The sequence below is a fragment of the Apis laboriosa genome, unplaced genomic scaffold (genome assembly GCF_014066325.1).
Source record: "Apis laboriosa isolate Shangri-la unplaced genomic scaffold, ASM1406632v1 scaffold64_cov150, whole genome shotgun sequence".
In the NCBI taxonomy this organism is placed as follows: domain Eukaryota; kingdom Metazoa; phylum Arthropoda; class Insecta; order Hymenoptera; family Apidae; genus Apis; species Apis laboriosa.
The window spans coordinates 1,956,273-1,978,400 of record NW_025224011.1 but is presented as its reverse complement, the minus strand read 5'-3'; the positions used below and the strand labels follow the sequence as shown (position 1 = coordinate 1,978,400).

Below are 22,128 nucleotides of genomic sequence, written 5' to 3'. Positions count from 1 at the left end.
AAAAAGCTCATCGCAGGTAGCTGCCGTGAAACGCGGGTGAAAAGCTGTTGGGAAAGAAGGGGGAAGGGTGGTTATTAATTAAAGAGGGACTCGACACGTGCTTCTATCAATATCGCGACGATTATAAGCTTTTTATTCGTCCGTCGTTAACCACCGGTTTCCGTTTCACGCCGTTTCATTAACCGTCCCAAGATTTTTCTTGGATATTTATTGGAATATTTATTTATTAATTCTCTTGCGAGCAAGAGAGATGGATATTTCAGAAGGTATTATTTTATAGAAGCGAGCAAAGAATGGATTAGGAAGGGATTATTTAAGATTCTTGCGAATTCTGTGAACGAACAATGGACAAATTATGGTTTTTATTGTTATATAAAGAATAATTTGATTGTAAGTTTTTCTTCTTTTTCTTTTTTTTTTTTTTTTTTTAACCTGTGTTCACGTCCACGTTAAAAGAATCAGTTCGATTTTATCCAACTTCCTCGATCGAAATGCAAACCACGTACACATACCTGTATCTCCACGAATGTTTCGGGAGATACCAATCAACTAATGCCTCGATGCAATCCAAATCCAAGAATCGATTCACGCTGAAATTCACGTTATTGCGATCGCATGATCGCTTAACGCAGTAATATTAATGACTGATTACTACTAAGAGTAATTGGTTGGAAGGATACGATGTTTGAAATTTATTATATTATATTTATTGTATATATTGTTGTGTGTTTCTGTCGATTTTAAAAGAAATATCAATTACATTTTTATTTATCAATATAAATCTTCTCTAAAATATCACTCGACAAATTTCTTATAATTCTTCAAATTATGATTCTCTTTTTTACCAATATCTAATCGAATATCGCAATATATCCATATTAAAAATTTTCCATAAAATTAATTTCACAACTAAATCCAATTAGTTAGAAATCCAATCCATTCCTAATCCATTCTTCGCTTCTATAAAATAATACTTTCTAAAATATCCATCTCTTGTCCACAAGAGTATTATTAATAAATAAATATTCCAATAAATATCCAAGAAAAATGTACGATAAAACAATCAATCAATTATCAATGAAAATCTTCAAATCAACTCGTTCGATTCTCGAAAGATTGGAGGGAAACACAAGTATCAGACTATCGATTCGGCCTATCCACCTTTAACCCTCCCCCCTTTCCCTTTAACGTAATCCATCGAACCGTGCTAGCAATCGAAACGGTCTAAAACCTCGGCAAAGCTTGCCTCGTCCACATCGGGATCGATTATTCTCGAGCGGAAAATTCGCGCCGGAGGCGAAGTCCGCCGTGGACCGCAGGTGGCCGTGTCGAGGGCCAATAACAATACCGAAACCGTGGATATCCGAACGGTGTTTGCCCGCTAATTAAATTAAACAACGTGTCTCGAGCCCCGTTCACCGGGCGTGCAGGTGCAAACAGCTTGCCCCGTCGAAAGCCACCCGATCGAACGAATAATTCCAACGCGTCTATTTTCATTCAGTTTCAACTTTATGGAAGTAGATGAGAGCAGATTTCTCTCGAGTTTGCGCAACTACGGCTGAAGGGCGGCCAATTTCTTTCTTCCTTCCTTTCTTTTTCTTTTTTCTTTTTTTTTTTTTTTCCCTCCCCGCGCGGGCCTCCTTCGCGAATGTTAATTATCCCGAAGCGATTCTCGGCGATTAATCATTTTGGACGAGACATTTTTCGAGTCCCAGGGTTATTGGTTAGGCTCGACCGGGATTATTTTCACGGTGATTAATGGCGGAAGCCGGGTGTTGATCCCGGCCGGAGTTCGATACTCGTTCCGCGGTTGTTTCGCTCGGTGATGGGAAGAATCTGCGGAAGAAAGAGGTGGATATAGAGGAATCTGAGAGAGGAAGATCGATAGTTAACCAAATCGATATTCTTAATAACCGTCTATGGGGGTGATTACGTATTTGATCAATTGCGGTTTCTGTAAACACATATTGTAATCATATCATCGGTACCTTCTTATCCTAGACAACAACTTAACAATCCTCCCCTACGAGAGGATTATCCTACACGTATATAGTAAAATTAATTCGGTTCACGTCGCATCAAGATGCAAGAGTATCAACTATTATCTTTACCAAGATAAATCGAAGAATGTGAAATTTTCTCTTCCTGTAAAAAAATATCCCTTATCCATTCGATCTTCTCTTCAATCCAAACCACCGCAAAGAAAACAATCGTTCGTTGACTTCGATTGACGTTCCATCAAAGAAAAAAAAAAGAAAAAAAGGAAGAAAACAGCCGGCTAAAAGGCTGTTCAAAACCTCCCCACGTTCGACTCGCGTCGCTAACGTGATCGCTAACGTGTCCGTCTCTCGCGTGCGGTGAGGGGGTGGGTGAGGAGAAGGAAAGAAAAAAATCCGCGCGACAGAGAGAGGGGAAGGGCGCGGCGAGAACGAGCGAGAAAATTGCGAAGTTGGCGGGGCGGCTTTGTGCACAAACGTAAATCCATCCGTCAGCGGGGGTGGACAACGGGCGAGTGGCGGTCAGCCACCCTCGGGGCTTTTCGCGGCCGTGGGTCGGGAAGGGTGGTCCATACGAAACTTTTCAATGGGAGCTTCATCACAATGGGTTGGTGGTTTACATTTATTAGACCCGCGGCGAAAAGCTTAGTTTGCATTTGAAGCCTCGCCACCCCTCCCTTATTCTGGATGCGCTCGCACGAAGCCAGCCCCGGAGAACACGTTGGGATATCTTCGATGGGGGGTGCCCTTCAACGTTTACTGCTGCCCTCGTTACCGATCCTTCGTGGAAGATAGGATAGGAAAGCGACTCGTCTCTTAGTAATCTTTCGTTTTTCGTAATTTCGTAATCCTGAAAAAAATAGGCGTGCCGAAGGCAAGAAATTTTAGTTTAATTATTATAGTTATTTGCGAAAATTGTTGGACATTTCGTGGGAATAATTAATTTGTAAAATTCTCGTTAAGATAGAAATTGATGGAAGGATATCGAAGAATCTGAAAATAATTTAAATATAAAATATTCGTGAATTATACGCGTATATGTTAGTTTATTTCAGAACGAGACGCAGATATAGAGTGTAAATCCCTTGAGTTATGAACTAGATCCCAGTGTATGCGGCTCTCGGGTAGGATTATCGAACAATTATCTAATTACGGGCCGATTTATGCACGAGCACAGACCAACCGTAGGCGTGCAGTCGCATAATGTTTATTGTTCTATTGCGATTTGGATAGTTATTGATTCCTGTTAGTTGGACGTTTACTTTGGTCACCGAAGGGTTGCTTGCACGGGGAATCCTCCCGTGGGGACTGGATTAAGGGGTCCGTATACCATGTGATTTATCGTAATCGAACCGTGAGAACTCGCAATTATGAATAATAAAGAGTGCTTGTACACCGTCAGAAAAATTATTCGAGCTTAAATCCATAGGGAAATTATAATGATATATAATGGGGGTATTGTTGAAGAAAGAAAAACAATCTAACAATAAGAACTTACGCATTATATATACTTTTATTAATCTATTTGTATTAAATTTTTATCGTCAAATTTTTGACGTGAAATTTAATCATTTTTGATATCTAGTTGTTCCTGGGATGTTAACTGGGACGACAATGAGAATAATTTTCGACAATGAGAATATTCGTTTAATTTTGTTTGCTCGATAATGGCCATCGTGCCAAAGACTTTCCAGACGTGTCTTGCACTTGAATTTCAACGGAGAGGTAAATTTTAAACGATGCAAGCATTAACGTCACAATTCCGGGAAAATTTCGTTTCGAGTTCGGGGACAGAATTTTGTTGTTGGCTGGATGGCTCGAGTTACCAGAGCCACGACGGTTTCGTGCAATCGAGGCGCACGCGAAACTCGTGGCCACGTTTCATAACATTTGGATTAGGAGTTTTCCAGTTGGAAAATTTCGCGTATTAGCTATATAAATTACCATACTCGTCAAACTCGACCCATTGCCCGAAACTTTGTTTTAAAATCGATTGCCTCGCGTGTGATTCTGCTTGGTCGAAAAAGTACAAGTCGATAAACGCGAAACGAAATTTCCATTCTCCATTTTCGAGTAAATGCATTTCGAAATTCCGCCGGGTATGCCTTTGATTAAGTCTTCCCCTCTAATCGGGATCAAACGTTTTATCTCTCTCTCTCTCTCTTTCTCTCTCTGTAAAATCATTTTTCGATAACACGAACGAAATTTTACCCGCGAAAAGAAAGTATTTTAGAAATTAAAAAAAAAACAAAAAAAAAAAAAAAAGAAGAATAAAAGAACAGTGAACGGAGCTATCTCGTCTCCCCCACGAATTTTCAAACTCGATTTCCCGCAAAACGCGAATTTCCACAAAAAAAAAAAAATGTCACTCCACATCTTCGCTCCATTTTTTCACTCTCAAATCCATCCATCGTCGGCGTAACGGCTAATTCCGGCGCCGCCAACCGAAACCGCTCCGATACTCGTCCCAGAACGATCAAAACTCCGCTCCACTCGTTGTCGAAAAATTCCTGGATCGATCATATCCTCTCTTTTTCTCTCTCTCTCTCAAAAAAAATCTCCGCGCCAAGTATAATCTCCCTTCGAACCGAACAAAACCGGAACCGCCATTTTTCGAAAGAAGCGAACGATCGAGGATGATTTTCGATCGAGAGGCGGCCAACCAAACGCACGAAGGGAGACACGGGAAAAGAGAGCAAGAATCGACGAGAGCAGCCTCGCGACTTGACCATTGTATCAGCCACGAGGAGGGGGTGGAAGGAGGGAAGAGAGAGGGGACTACACGTTCGTCATACTCATCATTGTCACCATTGTCATCGTTGTCATCGTTGTCCCTGTGTAGTATATCCGCATGCTGCGCGAGCGAGCGTGCTGGAACGAAGGGTTCGTTGGAATAACGATCGACTGTCCTCCGCTCCTCTGACTTCTCTCCTTCCCTCCCCCTTCCCCCCTTGTGTATACCCATTCACACGTGCCCACCCGCTACACACGTCGTGCCCACGTGTACATATGCGCGCGTGTACATATAATATAAGCATTGAAAAGCGGGCGTTTTTTCAATTTTGCAAGTTTTGTAACGTCTATGGAGGGGGGACAATGGAGCAGCCGTCGAGCAATTTTTGCATTGTGGCCAGGATGAAAGAGGAAACGAACTGGTGGTGGAGAAAAGGGTAGAACTAGATAGAGGTGGACGAGAGAAGCAGGGGAGGAGGGGGAGGAAAAGAAGGGAGGAAAGGGTGAAAGAGAGAGAGTTTGTTTTTACGCGGGGAGAGAATCTTTCTTTTCGAGAGGTCTCTCTCTCCCTCTCTCTCTCTCTCTCTTTCTCTCTCTTTCTCTTTCTGTTCGTTTGCCCTGTTTAGGAGAAGGATGTTTCTCCGTGGAAAGTCGAGTCGCGCGCGAAATGCTGATGCTAATGCACGTTGCATCGTCCAACTATGCCGGGATAAATTCGCGCGGACAGGGCGAGACGAGCACGAATTCTAATCGTGCGTTTAAATATTCATTCGAGCGGCGATCTCGATTGAGCTTCGCCTTCGTTGTTTCGTTGGACGAAGGTGTAATAAATCAGGGGTTGAGTCGGTTAATAAATTAGTAAGTCGCCGGGCTCGCTTCTGGCGCCTTGTTCCTCGGATCTAAATGGGTTCTCGTGCTCCTTCCTCGTGACACGTGTGTGTCGGATTCTCGAGATCCGCCTCTAACATATTTCAATCGTGGTGTTTTTTTTTTTTTCTTTTACTTATTTCAAGTTTTTGGAAAGTCTTTTTCTCGAGGCTCCTTTAAATTTTCAAGATTCCTTTATTTCATACACGTTTCTTCAGGATTACGAATTCCAAAGTTTCTTATTTAACTTCGTGTAAGGTTCAAAGGAATTTGGAATTTCTTGCTTTTCCATGCTTTCTTTGCCACCAATCTTTCAGATTACGTAAATTACGTAAAAGAGTTTTCGTAGAATTCTTGAGTTTGTAAAAATCCTCCGTTTCTTCGGGAAAAAATTTAAATTTATCCCGCTCTCTCATTCCCAGATAAAAATAATATTGCAGAATAATTGGACAAATTCTCGAATTACCGTCACCTCGTCCAAATCTTATTCTCATCTCGCAATGAAACTAACGTTTAAACGCCCACGTCCCTCCTCTCGTGTGCCAAGGGATCTTCTCGAATCTCTAAAATCAAACAGTCGACGGTGGAGAAAAAATTAATAACTCAATAACGGTCGGAAATGACGAGGATGGCCGATCGATCAACAACCATTAAGTCTCTTAAACACAACCTTTCCATTAAGTTGACCCATTCGTCAGCGTGTCCGGGGCCGCGTGAGCATACATCAAAGCCCTCGGCACAATGGTCGCCGATATATGCAAAGCGACTCGTGCAACATTCACTCGAGACACCCACGCGTTTGCCAAGAAACATCTCGACACACGATGGAAATCCTTTCGCGTGCTCGTCAGTGCCCTTCTCAAGACTGTCGTCATGCTATTACTGTCAAATTACAAACTCGAGGCGCTCCCTCGGGTGATAGAAAATTATGAAGACGAACAATGATCGTATTTTTGTCACGGAAGAAGGAGGGAATTCTCTTCCTTCAGCAATTGAATTTTCTCTTAGAACAAACTCGGTAATTCTACCGGTGAGAGGGGAAACGTTCCTAAGTGTTTTATTAATTTTCTCAAAGATTTAAGAACATGACGGCTCGTGAGAAGTGAGGGATTTATAGGTTCGGTGATCTCATGGTGATCCGTGAGAATTGAATGAATTTACAACTTTCTTCCGATGTCGTTTAAAATAATTATCCCTTGCTTTGCGAATAGATTATTTTAAAAGTATGTATTATTATTAGATATTTCTTTTTTCATTATCGTACAATCTTACTTCGTTTCATACCAAGGGATCATTTCGATTTTAAAATATTTAAAAATATATTTCGAAAAAAATCAGGAACTAGTAAAAATTTATTTAATCCTTATAATGCAGCCTTGGCAGCCTTCACTTCTCATATACCATTCATTTATATTCTTCTCGTACAACGAACTATCACACAAAGAAGAATAGAAAGAAAGCACGAAAAAGCACTGAATCTAAAATCGCAACAGAGATACTACGCGCGGCAGAGCGATACTACAGCTTTCGATTTTAATCAAATCAGCTGTTAATCATAGAAACGGTCAGCCCTAATGCCGCTAATGCCCCACGTGATATCAATTTCTAGCGAACGCGGCCGGCCAAATTGGATCCAGCCGGTTCTCGATTAAAATGCTATCACCGCGAATCCACCATCGCCACCACGATGGAATCTGCATAGAAATAACAAGCTGTCCCGCGACGAGCCTCGTCCAACCCTCTCTTCACCACCTTCCCTTTCTTTTTCGCCTCTCTCTCTCTCTCTTTTCTCTTCCCTTTCTTTCTTTCTTTCTTTCTTTTTCTCTTTCTTTTTTCTTTTCCACTCTTCATCCCCGGAGCGGGCGCAGCCAGGTCTATTTTTCAGTTCGCTGTGCCAGAAGTCAGAGAGATCGCGACGGCGGCGGAAGCCAGCCTCCTTATTAGCAACTGTCGAGGACCGAGGGGAGGGGGTGGGAGGAGAGGGTGGGTTTCGCGCATCCTCGCTCTTTTTTCCAGTCAACGGAGAGGAAAGAGCCTCCTCTGTAGGGAGTCGGTCTCGTCTCCAACCACCTCCCCCTCCCCTTGCCCGCAACCGAACCCCTTTCACAGTGTCTTTCGTCCCTTTCCTCCTCCTTCCTCCCCCTCCCCCTCCCCGTTTCCGCGACGAGTGAATAGGGAAGGGAACAGAGCGGAACCAGTGTCCTGGAACAACGGGGCAACGGGGGTGAGCCAGACGGGGGAGGAAATGACGGAAAGATGGAACGTTGGCGTGGCGGACATGAGATCGGACGAGATCCCGTGCACACCGAGAGAGAAAGAGAGTGAGGAGAGTAGAAGGGAGGATGGAGAGGGATTGCGGTGTCTTAGGGACGTTTAGGTGGATGGACACTTGAGGGTGAATTTTGGGGAGCAAAGTGTCGCGCGTTTGTGCTTTTTCGATAGAGATTTTGCCTGGATTTTGTGAGCTTGTTGTTTGAACAAGAATGGAGGAGAAGAATATATTTGAAAACTGTATATATATATATATAGTTTTGCGTGTAGTTAAAAATATTTCGTTATTATCATCGTTATTTTCTCTACGATTATAGAGAATGGTGACACGGTGTTGTGCAAGATACGAAATGTTTTAGGAGAAATTCGATACAGGATCGTTTTGTAATACTTTGTAATCTTGTTTTCTGAAACGAGACAAGTTTTCACATGGATGGCCAATCCGATCTAATATAGAGATAGACAGTTTGAAGTTGTCTCACCCAGAGCAGAGGAAATATACGACGTTCGGGGAAAGCGGATCAACGTTGTCGAGGTTGTACAGCTTCGAACCTGTTTTTAATGACCTGATTCTTCGATAGGTAATCTTATCTCGGACACCTGAGAGTTTTAGGAGAGTGGAAGGAAGGTGATCGTTCGAGACAGGTATCGATGTTTCACGATAAGAGATATATGATCGACAGTAAGGATTCACGTTGAAAACCTTCGACACGAGGGATAATCGAATTCTACAAAATGAACAGATGTACTAGTAATAGCAGTAGAAGTTTCCTTTAAAGTTTCCTAAAATTTTTTTTAAAAAAATTTTCCCAAACTTTTCCAAAATCACACAAATGATTCACACGATTCGATTCGTACGATATATCTTTACGAAATATTTTGAAACAATATTTTCCTATTCCCTGACCTATCCTCCAACCAAACCCTCCCCCATTTTACATACGTCCCAAGTTTTCCATCCAGAATGCTTCGCACATTTTTTTTTTTCCATTTTTAATAACACTTTACATATCCCACTTAAAATTCACATTCGAAACAGCTGGAAAATAATCCAGGCTAAATCTCTTCTTTGTAAGATCGACACGCGCTTTGCGCCTCCCCCTTTCAAAAGCCGCGAAAAAAAAAATATCCTCCCTTTAAAAAAATCCTCTCGGTCAGTGGAGTGTCCGCGCGCGCGGGAACCACGGAATTACCGCCCGGGGCTGGATTAACCACCCCAAAAAAGACGAAGTTGCGAAACCACCCCTAAACGGCCATATTTTTCCACCGCTGTTCGCCTTAATTCTTTATCACCGGTGATAAACCTTCGTCCTCGTCGAACGACACGCTCGCGCGAGCCTCGAGAGGAACGAGGCGGACAAGAGACGGGAGGAGGGGAACGAGATAGGCGGAACGCGGAGGTGAAGAGGAGAAAACGAAGGAAAGAGAGGAATCTCCACGCGTCCGTCTGCCCGTCCATCCGTCGGTGCTCGTATATCTCATCTGCATAGAAACAAGCTCTCCGGGACAATGGGGTCCTTGGTCCATTCTGAACACTGCAAACACGGTGTGCAACCCGGTGTTCCCCCGGACCAATAGGAAAGCACTTCAGTATGCTCTGCTAACCCTTTCGACGCGGGGACTGGGCTATCATCGAGAGAGCGCGGTTATCCTTTGTGTATCGTACAATAATTTCGTACCTCGTAACGTTGCACGGGGGGTTGTCAGCGACGGTTGGCCAGCCTGAGAGAACAAATAAGAGCGTTATACGCGCGGATTCTATTTCCCTCTTTCTCTCTTTCCTCCTCTTCTTTTTCTCTCTTTTTCTCTCTTTTTGCTTCGACGAATTCGCGAATCTGGAAAAATTGTAATTCGATTTTTCGACGGGTCGGCTTCGGTTGGAACGGAGAAGACACGCGTGTGTATTATTGTGTATTATTTCTCTCGTATTTTTCTTTTCTTTTCTTTTCTTTTCTTTTCTTTTCTTTTCTTTTCTTCGACGTTTGGTTTGAACGAACTTACGAACCATTCTGGAAAAATTTCTCTTCGCCTCGGGGATCGCCAGCAACGATTGGTCAGTACGAAAGGCACACCCGGGCGTTATATTCGTGTTTCATACACGAGTCTCTACTTCTCTCGTGTCTTTTTTTTTCTTTTTTCTTTTTTCTCTCTTTGCTTGGTTTATACGAACTCGTGAACCATCCTACAAAAAAAAAAAAAAAATTGCAATTCGTTTCAGGGATTGACAGCGACAGTTGGCCAGCTTGAGAGATACGCAACAGAGTTATATCCGTGTTCGACCTATACGAACCTATTTCTCTCGTACCTTTCCTTTCCTTTTCTTTCTTTCTTTCTTTTTTTTTTTTTGTTTGGTTTACGTGAACTCGTGAACCATCCTGGAAAAATTGTTCTTTGCACGAAGCTGGGACCTCGCTTATAAATATGAAAAGCTGTTGGAATCGAGTTACCCCGTGCGATATCGGGGTAGTGCGATCGGCCCTTTGTGCCGCCCTTCGACCAACTGCCCACCCTTGTTGAAATTGTTTCTTTGATCGCGAATTTGCCGCAATTTTTACACGGTCCGGGAAATGTAAATGTTAACGTTGCTCGTGTATAGGTGAGGGAATGATCCGTTTTATTATTATTTTCTTTTTTTCTGGAAAGGGTTGGCGGACGTTGGGGATGAGGTGGAAATAGGAGGATTCGGACACGTATGAATAATTTACGCTCCTCGAGCGTAATAATCATTTCTTTGAAATTCCAAATAATTGGATACTGCTTTTCATTTCTTTTTTTTTCGACTCAAAAATAAAATATATCGTTAAACTTCAGTTTGAAACTTAAACTAGAAACTTAAACTTAAAAAAATTTATAAATATTATGAATAACAATCAATAAAATTATACTTGGACCAATGTCTACCAAGAATCATTCCACAGGAAACCTGCAGAACCACTATTCTTGACAATTTTAAAACTCGGGAGAATTCGACAAACTATGATATGCATAGAGGCATCCCTGAATACCGTACGTCTACCGATTCCATCCACCGTATATACGGATAAAAGGACGATTGTCCAGGACGAGTATCGGCGGAGAAATCCCAACTGGAACGGCGAATTTTACTTTTATCGGGCGGCGCATCCGTGGAAGGAAGCGGGCTTTTATCTGGCTTCGCGTATTCCCGCCGGAGCTGAAAACGAAAATTTTGTGAACCGCGTCGCGGAGAAGGAAAGAACCACGAGAGACAAGTGCGCACGAGGATGGAGGAGGAATGAGAAAGAGGGAATACACGGTATACGCGGGTTAGATCCTGGCCACGGCTGGAGCCACAGCTGGAGAAACCAGTTGCAACGGATTCCGTGGCATTAACCGATAACAACTTTGTTTGTGCCCTTTCCTCTTTTCGCCGCAGACAGGCAATTCAGCTTCCTATCTGCCGCGCATGGTGGACTTCATTCATACAACCCTCCACGGTGTCACCGCGTCTTCCAGTCTCCCAAGTTTCTTTGTCCGTGCTGCCTTTTCCCTTTTGTTTCGTATGGAAAATATTTTCACGTGAATTCGAGATTTGTTCTCTTTGTTTTCTCTTCGGGAATGGAACTTGAAATTTCGGTAATGGCCGAAATGAAACGATGAGTGAAACTTTAAAAAGAGAATGAAGAAAGCTTCCAAAAAGAAAGATCCAATATATTCTTCCTCTATTCTATTTCCTATTACATCTTACATATACTTTCTTCAACTCTTAAATTACTCACATTATCTCCTCAGAGATAAACAATCGCTTTCCAAAAGAGTATACTTTCCAAACTCCTGATACTCCTCATCCCTCTAAAAGCCACACAAACCTAATAAAAAAGAGAGAGAAAAAACTGCCAAAGACTAGCCCTCTCTCCCCTTTCTCCGAAACTCAGTCGATCATCCTGAGGTGCTCGAGGCAGCCATCGTAGTTTCCGGCCGCGTCTCGACCCTCGATCGAGCACAAGTTGCACCGCCGAGCTTAAAAAAAAAAAAAGAAATTCGTCAGAAATTCCTCCTCCACAACTAACCTCCCCCTCTCCATCTCCTCATTTCCACGATTCAGATGATCGCACAGCCTTCCAAAAAGTTGGAACACGTTCACCGTGTTAACCGTGGCCCAGGTCTACACCTGGGGTAATTAATCGGAGAAACTCGGGTCGTAAACAACGCGGCATCCATTAAGATCCCATTCATTAGAGCGGAAGTGTGCGCGGAGAGCTTATCTCGAAGCTATCTCTGGCAAAACTGCATCCACCCGGGGTTGGATGAAGCCTCGAAGGGGAGGGCAGACTTTCAATAATTCTTTGGAATAACTTTGAAGTGAAGACTGGCGAGTTTCTCCGGAACTTACTTACTCTCTCTCTCTCTCACTCTTTCTTACTATTTTCTACCAAGAAGACCGTCACCTTTTTTCTTCTCGGTTTCCGCTCGTCGAACGCGCAACTTTTGCAACCCGTTGTCCCGGCGGCCAGCCCCCTCTTATCTTTTATGCATTATTGGGCGAACGGCTGAGAAGCGGGAGGAGGCTCGTCAAACCCCTTTCCTCCCTCCCCCCCTCTGGAGCGCGGCTGGCCTCCCCATTCTCTCATATTTCGGAACCAATATTATGCTAATATCACACCGTGCGCCCGCCGTCTCGCGAGATACACGGGGATGTAAAGGATCCCTGTGTCGCGACCCTTTGAATAATTTCGTTTCGGAAAGCCGGGTGCGAGGGTAAAAAAATTATTAAACGACTATTATTAGACGTTGGTTGGATGGAAGTTTTTTTCTTTTTTCTTTTTTCTTTTTTTTTTCTTTCGACGTGGATGGCGACCGTTGAACGAAGTTTTAGATTTAGACGTAGTTTGGGTATTTATTGGAAGATTAAAGTTATTGTATTCGGATCTCGAATTTTTTGGTTTAATTTCACTCTGAAATCACGTGATTTTACTTTCAAATTGGTTCACGATTTTCAATTTTTTCGTAATCTTTCTTTCTCTTCGAGTTTTATTGCTGATATGGACGGCGAATTATTCGAGAATCGACGAAAGTAAAATTTTTTATTTGAAATATTTTCCTTAAGCCCTTATGCACAATATTATATTTCTATATGTGAAGCAACATTTTTGTCAAGTATCTAAATTTTACCTGTAAAGGAGAATATTAAAATATACGAATCATTTTTCCTAATCTGACCAATTATTTCCATATTTTAATTTTTAATCGCAATTTATGCTCTTTCAATTTCACAGATGAATCGTTGGAAAATGTTTCCTCTTGACATGATCGAGAGGGGGAGAAATGAATCTTCTGGAGAATTAGATCGACAGAAATATGTCTGTGACGGCCGGTGAATATCTAAATAAGCGGCAACGGGAAAGTATGCGTTATCGTTTAATCGAACGGTGAATCGAGTTTGTCCTCTCTCGCGGGCTACAATGTGATTTATAAGAACTGCTTCTCAAGGAGATCTAGCGTGCAATCTGGTCCATTGACTCTCAAGTATCGTCTAAGTATTTGTGAATCGTCGGGTTGATTATTTTTTTGATTTAATAAAATTGACGTGTTTTTATTCGAATACCTATCACGGATAATCCGATGTTTGTGTAATAAATATTGAATGTTTTCATTAACCGTTATGAATAATGATTTTAATCATGTTATAGAAAAAGATAATTAAAAGATATAAAAAGTTAATTACACGCTCGTTACTTTTATTTAAAAAATTTGTTACTCTAAGAAAAAATTACTGAGATCCATCGAAATTAATATCCTATATTAAAAATAAATTTCATCTTTTTTTTTTTTTACATTGCTTTTTTAATAACAGGAGGAGATTAATAAAGTTTCTCTTTGAAAATAATTCACGTTGATGGAAATGATCAATTTAGCCTTTGAAATGTGGATCATTTAACCGCAATTATAATTATAATTTAAAATTATAAATTTTATAATAGTAAAAGGGCCAATAATAATTTTATCCTTTACATATTGATGAAAATAATTTCAATTCATAATATTTGAATTCCGTATAAAGACGATACGTTTGTCATTAATCAATACATTTTAATAATATAAAATATAGAAATCCGGGATTTGCTCGGATCCAAATCAAAATTATTTGTTGTTTCATATTTGGCAAGTAACATCGTATCTCGTTTAATTGGACGCGATTTCCATCGATATTTTGCAGCTTAATTCAATATACGATGCAAAATGCTCAAAGAAAAAAAAAAAAAAAAAAAAAAAANAAAAAAAAAAAAAAAAAAAAAAAAGGAAAGAAAAAAACACGAAAACGTGACATAAATTTTCAAACGTAAAATTATTCGAAAACGTGTCCTCCCCGTATTATTACCCCATTTATAAATTCAGAACAGATAGAAACATCGACAAACAGACAAAAAATATTCATGATTCATCGAAAATTTATATTCCGCGTACAATTAATAATTTTTTTTTTTTTTTTTTTTTTTTTTACCTCCTCGTACAAATCTCTTTCTCCTTTTTCCAATTTGTTAAGTAACACACTCTCCGCCTCTTTATTTGGGGACAAAATATGCCGTTTACATTACGGATTGAACAAGCAGGATTTATATTTCTGGCCCGCGAAATACAAAATGGCGAATTGAACGAATATTGGAATCGAATCGATCCAACGTGATTCAACAATATTATTATTTGACGTATATATATATATATATATATATATATATCTCCATCCGGGAGTAAAATATTTGAGCGAATGAATGATCTCCTAGACGTTGTTTAAAGAACAAACAAAATCATCGGTTGTACTACGTGGCAAATACATTCGTCCAGATTTCTCCAAACACCGTAGATTGTTCTCCACCGTATTTATCATATCGAACGATAATATGATATGATATAGTGATTAAAATATTACTCACGTATATACGTCATTATCGATATGCATCGTAAAATTTCCTTCCACTTACCTGAAACAAAGAGACAAAGAAAAATATGTAAATGAAAATGAGTATCAAATATTGAATCGATATGGCGGGAGATTTAAATTATTAAGCCTAATTCTACAACGATAAGTGATAATTTAATTAAATTCGATCAATTCGATATTTCGATGTTGATTTAAAAATAAAGTCGTGGAATATATGATCACTAAGCAATGGGAATAAATTAGAAATCTAGGGAAGTTCGTCGATAAGGACACGACGATTCGCATACATATTCATCGGGAAAAATACTAACACCTTCAGTCAGTTTATCAGCATGGTAATTAACTTCGTCAGAGATCTAAGGATTCGAGCACTATATCAGAATAGATTTGCATATTTATACGGTCTGCGTCCGAAAGTTTCGCTCTGGAAGCAAGAACACTGTCCAAAGCGAAATTCTCATTGGGAGGCTGGCTGGCGATCAAAGGTTTGGGGAGGGGAGGGGAGGGAGAGGGGGGCTGTAATATTGTCCCAGGAATAAATTTACGGTCAATACGGCCTCTATCTATAATCGTGAACCCTAATAATGAAGGCGAGACAATTCGATCGATTCGTAGTCGTAGTCGGAAAGAGTTGTGGCATCGTGGTACGGCAACGTTGACGCATATATAATAATTGATTCGTGGATCGCTTCCATCTCGAATTTACGAATTCAAATTAGGTTATTAATTAAATTAAAATTCGCGATATCGTCCATGTTTTCATTACGTTATCAAGATAACGATTCGATTAGAATAAATAACACGTTGATAATTAACATTATAGATGGTTGAACGTCGAATTGGATTAATATAACGAACGATAAAAACAAGTCAACGGTTATTCAGTCTGTTCATAAACGAGACGTATTATGAAATTGAATTTTGTTGAAGGTTCGGTTGTGTGTGGTTAATCGTATCGTTTTGCCGTGATGAATTCTATATATATTTCATTTGGCACGTTCACGTGCCGTTGAAGGAAATTAATTAGAAACGCGAACAATTATATTTATATTATAAATGTGATATACGTATACGGATAAGTTATAATACAATCTTCACGATAATAAAATATCCTCGAAGGATTTAATCAATAAAAGTCTCAGAAATTACTACTTTTTTCGATCTTAACGAAACTCGTCCCATCCTAAAACGAAGATGAACAAATCTAAATGTTGTACGTTCCATAAAAGAGATTAACGAAATATATCCTAAATATTCAAAAGACTGATGAATCTTAAATTATTTCACCGGATGAAATATTCGTAATCGCTTTAACAACCTGCAAATATCCCCCAATCTGTACAATTATAAATAAATAAATCATCTTTCCCTTCAAACTTTCCCTTCAAACGTCTCAACGCGACAAATCAATCCGAACACGAGCTCGTATGCATCGATCTAACTCCGAAAGAATTCTCGAGAAAATGAGGGGGCGGAATCAGTGTTCGAAACGAGCCGAAAATTTCGCCCTGAAGCATTGGCCCTGGCCAAAGAGCGAAATCGAGTGTGACCATCTCAAGAGAGAGCTCGTGGCACACAATAACCGTGAAAGACCGGAAACATCGGGAAAATTCGATACGGCTGTTCGAGCTGCAAGCGTAGCCGAACACCGACCCCTGGAGGCGACGCTTCTCTCTCTCTCTCTCTCTCTCTCTCTATCTCTCTCTCTCTCTCTCTCTCTCTCCTCTCGCTAGATTTCAATCAAACTCGGCGCGCGAGTTGCCGTCGCCTGAAGGTAGCGCGACGATAAACGTCTTAAGCTCGATCTGCAACTTCGTTTCAACTACGTCTACACCGATTAAACGGAGGCAAACGGTGGCTGAAATCCGAGCAATCGCTTCTGTTATGATTGCTCGAATAATCTGCTCTTGGTCTTGCAATCAACACGCTGTTAAAGGGGCGTAAAAATTGTTGACGCAAAGGGTCGCTTGTACTTTCTTCTTCTTTTTTTTTAGGGAATTCGAAAGAGATTCGAAGAAGAAATATTCGAGGATTGCTTTTTCAAGCATTGAAGAAGTATTTGGGGGAAGGATTTAATTAGGAATCGAGTAAATTGAATCAGTTTAAGATATAATAAAAATAATTTCCAATCATGATCCATCCATGATCGAAATATCGTATCAACCGAACTGAAGAGAATAACAATAACGATACAACGAAATTGAAACTTCGAGCGAGAGAGAGAGAGAGAGAGAGGGTGAAATTATCCAAATTAAACTGCTCGAATTCCAGAATACCTTACATAAACTTGTTAAACACAAAATTCATAATCGAGGCGTTCCAAAACCTTCCAAGATGCTGCATGCTACATTTTCGAACGCGTCCAAAACCACTGGGACGAATTCTCGAAGCATGCGATGCCCGTACACGCTCGATTATCGCGCGAGGGTCGCGTCGAGCATACGCTTTTAATCACCGGATTCGAGAGGAATTCGATAGCGTGCGGGACGCTTCGAAACAAGGGTTGAAACGCCGTGATGGGGAGGAAACTGCGATTTATCTGCATCGAGAAAGAGAGAGAAAGAGAGAGGGGGACAAGTTTAACGGAGGGGCGGAACGAAAAATGGAACAATTGAAATCGGCCGTGGTTCCACTGGACAGGTATTCCTCTCCGGAAGTTGGACTGATTGGAGATCGGATGGCGAGGTTTGAGCTTGTTTCTTTCTCTGTGTCGAGAGTAATTAAAGATTGGGAAGGGAACTTGGAGAGGGTTGTTCTGGCGGAGTGTTGTTTATCGGGTGAGAATGTTAATTCGAGATGTTTGAGATGTCCTTGATAATGCGTTTCTGTTGAGCATTGTGTAACCTGAGTATTTTGTTGAAATATTTGTTCACCATTTGTGTTAATTTGAGACAATCAGCTTGTTTAATAATATTTTGAGTAATATTATGTTGTTGTGAGATATTAATCTGTTTTGGTAATACGTTTTGAGTATTGAGTTTACGTGATATTTTGAAAGTCTGTTAAGAAAAAATTGAATCATTCAAGTTTTATCAAAGTATAACAAAGTAGAAAATCCCACGATATTAAAATTCTAAAATTTCTAGATAAACTTTCGAAGCTTTATTCGAGTTTATTCGAGAAAGATATACTTCTATTTACTGTGAAACGTAGAAACGAAACGTCACGCGAAGCCATAAATCACGAGAAAAATTCGGAAAAAAATCTGCAGTATTCTTAAAAAGACACGTTGCGACGATAAATCCACGAAGCCAACAGATATAGTGGAATTTGCAATTGATCAAAATGTCACCAATACGTACCCAACTTCTTGCGATTTTCGTTATTATAACATACTTATTATTTATTCGTTCAATCGACAAGCAATTTACTTGCATTCATCCGCCCATTAATCTCAAATAAATCATTGTCTATTCGATTGCTCAATTCGAATTTTCACAACTCTTAACTAAAATTCGATTTCGAATCGCTCGACGACAAACTAATCCTTTCACGTTCAATGTTGCATATGATAACGTGTTAAATTTTTTTCCAACATAGCAAAAAATAACTTTCCATCGTTCAACTCGAAAAGGATTAAACAATCACCAGAGATTTCCAAGAGAAAAAAGAGAGAACCACCACGATGCCGAACCGATCAAACAATTAATCGCGAAACCTGACTCCCGAAAACGAACTCCCGTTCACCTCAACCTAATTACACGCCCGTTTATCAAAGCGGCGCCTCTTTTCTACATCATTTAACAGCAATATCCGACTTCTATCCTCGACTTCGACCTAATTTTACTTTACTCGAAGCCCGTATATAACGGACAAGCTTCGAGGCAAGCGCAAATCCGCTCGAAAATCTTTCTTCGCGATAGGCGAGGCCAAGAGAGAGAGAGAGAGAGAGAGAGAGAGAGAGAGAGAGAGAATTCGTCGAAACGAGGCGAGAGAACTTTTCGAAAAATCGAAAGATCAACAGGGGACGATGTTTGCCGTGCGTCGAAAGGAAAAAGGGTGGATCGCGAGAATACTTGGGCCGTGCGTCATTGTTAACCTGGAGGACTTCCGGCCCTGCGCCAATTCGCTGAAATTCGCGCGGAAAACTTTTCCAACCCCGCGAGGATATATCGCGCAAGTTTTGTCAACCCGAAAAAACTCGTCGGCAACTTCTTTTCCAAGTTATCGAGTTATGGAACGGAGGGAGGAGGGGGGGAGGGGAGGACCGTGCCGTTCGTTGGAATCAGCGAAACGGCAATTTATTCCTCCTCCTTAGCCGCGGCTGTAACGCGACTCGATTTTATCGGAATCAGAGTCGAATATGAAAGCGAAATAATTTTCTGAAGGAGGAGGAGGAGAGATATTCTTCTGGTCGATCTCCTCCTCTCGCTCTCTCGCATCGCGAAACGAAAACCACTCACAGAAGCTTCGTGATCGTTATTAAAAAAGAAAATGAAAAGGATGAGATCATCTAAGACGACGAAAATTTATTATTTTTCCACGGATATTTGTGTAATAAATGCTCGATTGATCTCAATATCCCCAATTATTCGCAGCAAAAAATGGTTGACGCCCAATTTCCAATAACCTTGAACGCGAATCCATCACAGCTTTCGAAATTTCGAGACAGTTTACACCATTACAGATGCCTCGGGGAAATCCTTTCGAAGCCAGATTATCTCGACAGTTTTACGGCGGTAAACGTACGTGGTGGTGGTGGAAAGCGTGCAACGGAGGTCCGTGAAAGAGCAAGAATACCCATTATCCCGGGTCACGCGACGGAAAGAGTGTTTTCCGTCGATCCATTTGTCGCCCCTAAGAAGAACACGAAGGCGTCACAGGGAGAAACCGTGTCTCCCTTAATTATTTCCTCCCCCCGCCCTTTTCCTCCCCCTCCTTCGTTCAACGAGCTCCGTGTCGAGAGTTCATGAATCGAAGGAATTTCTTGGGACACCTTCCGATGAAATGGATTGCGTAAAAGTCGAAACGGAGGGGGGATGGAAAGAAACTGGAGGCGGGTCAACTTCGATTAATTAGATCGAGGAGAAATCGATCGAGGGGGAGGGCGTTAATTATTCGGTGCTTTTTCCCTTGCTTCGATTAAAAAAAAAAAAAAAAAGAAAAAGAAAAAGAAAGGAAAAGGGGAGGAAGCTGCGAAACGGGGCTCGAGTCTCGAATTAAACCGGACTAATTGCGCCTTCAGCTAATTAAAACAACGCAGCCGTTAAAGTTACTGGAGCCGCCATCTCCTCGTTTGGCCTCCGTGGAAAGCCTCGAGACGCATCCAGGGAAAGGAGAGAATCGGAGGAATATATTTTCTCGCTCGTTTGACGAACTTCCTTTCCAGGAAGGGGAGAGGATGGAAAAATCGTAAGAAGATTTGAAGATTCGAAGATTTTGAAGATTGATTGGAACTGTATTATTTGTCAGATTGGAAATAGTTTATTTCGAAGGATGTATAATCTTTTAATCTCTTCGATGATAATTTTTAATCGCGTTATTTTGTTCGCGAAGATTACTAATAAGAGCAGTGTTCCACGAAAGGAAAGAAGGAAAATCTACTGTGTAATCTAGGAAAGAGAGGAAGTTATTGTTAATTAAAGCCACTACTTTCCTGCAAAATTACGACGAAAGAAACTTCTCTTCTCTTTTTTTCGGCTTTAGTTGTTTCCCAGAGCGCAAAATTTCTTTTCTACAACTCGCCTATGCGAATTCTCTAACAAGAATAAAATGTTTATTTTAAAACAAACTTTATAATTATCTAATAATTATATTATATTTAACTAATCCTTCACTTCGTAATTTTACGATTTTATACTCGTTCATTATTATTCCATACTGTCACGAATCAAAGATTACGTGAAAAAACGTAATTGTCACGCGTTACAATTGAATGTAATTTAATATTAACGTTAGGAAAAATTTTTGAAAGATAATTCAAAGAACGTACACAGTTGAAAGTGTACGAGGAGAACCTATAATTAATGCCTTCAATCTCGATCCTGGATCCTGGATGGAGGCATTGGATCTCGAAGAAGAAGGGGCGGAAGGTGTAGGAAAAGGGTCCCCTGTTCTACCAAACAAATTCATATTTCACGTTGGAAGGATGAACGTTGTATATGCGTTGCCGGCGTGTTCGTTCGGCAAGGGAGCAGCCAAGATAAAAGTGAAATACGCGGGTTTACTATTGAAACACGGCAGCCGTGTCTCGCGATAAAGATAAACGAGCAGAGAAACCGAGGCGAGGGGGATCTTGGCTCGTTCGTCATTCGACGTCCTCCTTTGTCTCGTCTCATTACAATAGATCACCTTTGACGACTGGTTATCCCATTTGAATCCACTTCCTCGGATGAACGATAAATCCCGCCGAGAATTTTGTTTTTCGCCTTCCTCTTTGGAAAATCGCTTCGAGACGATAGCTTTGAGACGAACGCACGATTCTTTCGATTATTACGTTGGCCTTTGCGGGAGAAGAGAATTAGGATAAACTTCTTTCTCTCTCTCTTTTTTTTTGTTTGCAGAAGAATTCTAATTTGGATATTGCAATATTGCAATTATTAACAAATGATAACAGGAGTTCGAAATAGAATTAAATCCATCTTTGTGATTTTTGGAATCAATTTTAAAATTTCTTAACTTCGAAATTGGGTTTGAAATAAAATCTTGAAATTGTCGTAAGACGCGTACAAATTTAGAAAAACTTGTGTCCTCGACATTATCTTCGATTATAAGCATTTATTTTTATTCGAAGGCGACACGAATAATACGAGACAGAAAATTGGAAAAATCGCAGTCGAAACCGGGTTAAACGGTCCCGTTTTAATCGTGTCGCATCTTTTTAACGATGCAACTACGTGTGACAACTTGTTGCGAGTGATTGATGCAGGTACCAGTAGCGCGATTAGATTCGACCAGTTTAATCCCGCTTACCCAGACTCCTGCAGATTGCCAACCTAATGGAAGATGACGTGGTAAAATACAACGGGCTTCCGGAAGATAAATCCTCGCAAGACGAAAATAAATCATCGTCCATACAAAATTGAATCTCTATCGTCCTCTACCTCCTCTATTAGATCCCCTGTTCTCTCGCGCGCGCGCAAAAAAAAAAAAAAATCTTACAACAAAATGGCCCCTTTCAGCCTCAAACGATCGTCATTAATCCACATAGTATAGAGGCCGTTGATCGAATCATTTATCTTGAACTAGTAGCTAATGATCACGTTCCCTATGAGTTATTGTTTAATATTAACGCGACACGATGCTAAATGATATTCCTCGAACGTCTTAAGACACGAATAAAATAAAATCAATTAATTTCATCCCTCCCTCCATCTCTTCTCTCAATTTCCTCATTTTCCAAAAGAAAGAAAAAAAAAAAAA

General features: G+C 40.7%; 1 protein-coding gene across 3 annotated transcripts in view; it reads right to left on the bottom strand.

Annotated features, from left to right (window-relative positions):
* The window catches only part of LOC122718568 (protein slit), a 475,302-nt gene that overhangs the window by 241,975 nt on the left and 211,199 nt on the right, over positions 1-22,128 (bottom strand). The gene's annotated exons all lie outside the window — the stretch shown is intronic.